General features: G+C 37.1%; 1 pseudogene; it reads left to right on the forward strand.

Annotated features, from left to right (window-relative positions):
- Positions 1-214: 214 nt before the first annotated feature.
- Positions 215-3,208, forward strand: LOC101052552 (serine/threonine-protein kinase PRP4 homolog pseudogene; annotated as a pseudogene).
- The last annotated feature ends 1,302 nt before the right edge of the window (positions 3,209-4,510 follow it).

Here is a 4,510-nt window from a genome sequence, read left to right on the forward strand (position 1 = left end):
AAGCTATGATTTTAAGTGAATTAATGCAGAACACAAAACCAAATACTGCCAGTTCTCACTCCTAAGTGGGAGCTAAGTATTGAGTACACATGAACACAAAGAAAGGAACAATAGGCACATGCAAGGCAGCTCCTTTCCTTCTTCTTCCACTTCCACTGCCTTTCACTATCTGGGGAGTGGCCACCACTGCCACAGAGGAGTCAGGAAGTTCAAGATGGCTGCCATGGAGACACAGTCACTGTGGAAACAGAGATAGAAGATGCTGATAATTCTGAAAAGAGTATAAATGAAAAAAATGAAGTATCAGATGACCAATCTCAAAATAAGGACATTCATCACACACAAAAAAGTATAAACATAGAAGTAAACATAAGAAACAAACATTCCTCAGAAGAAGACAAGGATAAAAAACATAAGCATAAACATAAGAAACACAAAAGAAAAGGCGTTATTGATGCTTCTGATAAGGAGAGTATGGCTCCAGCAAAAATAACTAAACTTGATGACAGCTTTGCTAGAAGACTTGGAAAAACAGACAGCCTTGATTAAGGCTGAACTTGATAAGGAGTTAATAGAAGGAAAGGTCCAATCTGGTATGGGGCTCTTTTTACAAGATTAAGAGTCTGGTTCTGAAGAAGAGGGAGATTCATGAAAACGCAAGAAATGGAAACAGGTCTAGTACTAGATCTTCAGGTACAAAGGGAAAACTTGACTTATGGACAATAAAAATACTACAAAAAAACAAAACAAAACAAAACAAAACAAAACAAAAATAAAATAAAAAACAAAGTAAAAGTAGATCCAAAGAATGGACTAGGTATAGGTCTGATAACAACTAGGAGCAAGTCAAAGGAGAGAAAAACGTCTAAAAGCCCATCAAAGAAGTAAGTCTCAAGATCAAGCAAGAAAATTAAAATTCCCTACCCTTAGAAGTTGATCTTAAGAGAAGATTGGTAAGGCCAAATCTCCTACTGCTGATTAAAACTGAAGATAAAAGTAAATAAAAAGATAGGGAAAATTCCCAATTATAAATTAAAGTAGAGTCATGATCGAGGCAAAAAATCCACATCCCCAGTTGATTTAAGAGATAAATCCAAAGACAGAAGGTCATGGCCCATAAAGAGAAAATCAAAGCAGTCTGAAGCTGATAAAGAAAAGAAGCCAATTAAATATTCCTCTAAAGATGCTTCAACTGAAACAAGAAATAGGTCACCCAGTAGAAGAACTGGTGGTAGTCCTAAAAGAAGTTTGCCTCCAAAATCATGTAATAAATCAAGAAGAAGTAGGTCTCCACTTCTAAATGATAGAATATCTCAGCAGAGCAAATCTCCCTCTCAAACACTGTCTCCTGGTATAAGAGCCAAGAGCAGCTCCTTAGAAAGGAAACAAAGAGAACCATAGAGAAGATGACTTTCTTCTCCAAGAATACAACCTCAAGATGATATCATAAATAGACGTAAGAGATCAAAACATGCCAGCCCCATCAATAGGTGGTCTCCAGCCTGAAGAAGATCTCTCATTAAAAGAAGGTCTTGTTCCCCACTCAGATATGGCACAAAAATCAGGTCTCCAAGAAGAAGCAGGTCTCCTTGGAAAAGGGACAGAGGTCGGAGGAACAGATCATGCTTGAGAAGGTGGTCTCAATCATGGGGTGGTTGTAGATGAAGGAGCTGAAGCAGAGTAAACGAAGATAAATTTAAAGGAAGTCTTTCTGAAGGAATGAAATTTGAGTAGGAATCTTCACCTGATGATAACCTTGAAGATTTTGATATGGAGGAAGAAGATGAAGAAGCCCTAACAGAATAGAGAAGAATCCAAAAGCAGGCAATTGTTCAGAAATATAAATATCTTGCTGAAGACAGCAGTATGTCCATGCCACCTGAACCAAGCAGCCCCCAGAGCAGTACAAGAACATGATTACCTTCTCCAGATGACATTCTGGAGTGAGTAGCTGCTGATGTTAAAGAGTATGAATGGGAAAATGTTGATACATTTGAGGCCTCAGTGAAAGCCAAGCATAATCTAATGACAGTTGAACAGAAAAATGGTTCATCTCAGAAGTTGTTGGCACCTGATATGTTTTACAGAATCTGATACTGAGTTTGCCACATATATTGATAGTGCTTGTCTTCTGGCTGCTGGCAATGGGTAAGGTTTCAAAGAGAATCCCAACCTCAGAGATAACTGGACTGATGCAGAAGGCTGTTACCATGTGAACATAGGTGACATCTAGATGTTACAATGAGTATGGCTACACTAGGCAATGTATATTCAGTAATGTTGTATGAGCCAGAGAGATAACAAAAGTCAACGAAGAAGTGGCTGCAAAGATCATCAGAAATAATGAGCTCATGCAAAATACTGGTTTAAAAGAACTAGAGTTCTTGAAAAAGCTTGATGCTGATCCTGATGACAAACTTCAGGGTCTGCGACTCTTCAGGCGCTTCTATCACAAACAGCATCTCTGTCTCATGTTCGAGCCTCTCAGTATGAACTTACAAGAGATGTTATAAAAATATGGTAAAGATGTTCGTCTTCATATTCAAGCTGTAAGATCCTGTAGTCAGCAGTTTTTCCTGGCCTTGAAATTCCTTAAAAGATGCAATATCCTACATGCAGATATCAAGCCAGACAATATCCTGGTTAATCATCAAAAACTGTTTTAAAGCTTTGCGATTTGGGGTTGGCTTCACATGCTGTGGATAATGACATTACAGATGATCTTGTCAGTAGAGTTTATCATGCTCCTGAAATCATGATAGGTAAAATCTGTGACTATGGTATAGATACATGGTCTGTAGGTTGCACCTTATATGAACTCTATACTGGAAAAATTTTATTTCCTGGCAAAACCAATAACCATATGTTGAAGCTTACGATGAATCTCAAAGGAAAGATGCCAAATAAGATGATTCAAAAAGGTGTTCCTAGTGACATAGTTATGCTGCCCAGTTTTTATTTACTAATTACAAATGTTGAGGCCTCATTCTGAAAGTCCTTATGTTTAAAGGTTAGACAACAAAATGAAATTTTTAACTATTTGTATGTCATTTTGAAAGTACTGCTTTATGGTAAAAGTATTTTGTTGTTCATTGTTTCCATTATTTGTGATCGTGTTGTCTTTCAATACAGGCATACACCTTCCACTCTTGAACAAAGCAGCTGCTTTTTAAAAGTGGTAATTGTTTCTTTTTATTTCTTTTGTAAATGAGGCTTTTCTTTAAGAATGTGACTTTTAAGTGTTGGTTATTGCATATAACAGTGGACACTCACTTCTTGTAAAGTGAAGATAGTTCTACTGCATGTGATGTGAGCCACACAGATTTCTGTATGTTCTCAGTATGCGCCACTAGATAATAAAGTCTTTTGTGAACCAGGGAAAAAATTCACACAGGGACTTACTTGAGGAGGGATATTACCTGTTGGGTACCATGTTTACTACCTGGGTGATGAAATCGTTTATACACCAAACATCAGTGACACACAATTTACCTGTAACACATCTGCACATGTACCCCCAAAACCTAAAATAAAAGTTGAGAAAAGAAAAAATAAGAGGTTGGGTGGGGCTTAACAAATAAATTTATACTTATAGTTACATTAAAGAAACACTGGACAGATACTAAAGAAGTTATATGAGTTTTTACCAATATGAGGCTTTGGGAATGGGATGGCATAGGTAGGAATAGAGGTAAGAATGACCTATCTGAATATAGACCTTTTAAATTAAATAAATAAAAGTCACTCAAAAAGAAGAAAGTATATCATGTGACAGTTTCTTACAAATGAATGACTCCTTTTCATAATGATTGGATACAGGATGAGAGCCTTGATTTTCAGTAAAATATTTTCTCCTCTTAACTAATGCTTCCCCTTCTCAACCTGAAGTTTTTTCTTACCTTTGGAAAAATAATATGAATTACATCAATACAATTCATTCTCAAAAACACTTATGACAAGAATTTTTTTTATTCTTCCAGGATTCTTCATTTCTTGTCATAGAAGCGTGGAATCTCTGATTACAATGAAAATATTAATCAAAGCCAAGTTAAGACATTGGGGCACGTAATTATTTCCATCTGAGTGGCACAGACAAGAAGGAAGTAGGCAGGGTAAACATTCATTTATTCAAAAAATATTTATTGAGTACTTGTTATGTGCTTGGTTCTGAGGCAGCAGATAAGGAGGCATTTGCTCCCCTGAAGAAGTTTAATTGTGACGTGAAAACAATGACAAATCAGTGTGAAGAGTATGATTCACAGGAAGCATTGTGTCCTGCAAGGCTGAGGAGCAGAGTCACCTCAGTTTTCAGGGGTGGGCTGTGGGAATGGTTCGGGCCAGGATCCTCAGAGTTGGTGACTTCTATACTATCTAAAGGATGAGTTGAGTTAGAGGAAAGAGGTGTTTATGTGCATGCATGTGAACAAGCACGTGTATATGTGTGCATATGTGTGTGCATGTGTGTGCATGTGAATGAAGACCATTTTAAGAGGAAGGGAAACCACATCCA

The sequence above is a fragment of the Saimiri boliviensis genome, chromosome 2 (assembly GCF_048565385.1).
Source record: "Saimiri boliviensis isolate mSaiBol1 chromosome 2, mSaiBol1.pri, whole genome shotgun sequence".
Lineage (NCBI taxonomy): Eukaryota > Metazoa > Chordata > Mammalia > Primates > Cebidae > Saimiri > Saimiri boliviensis.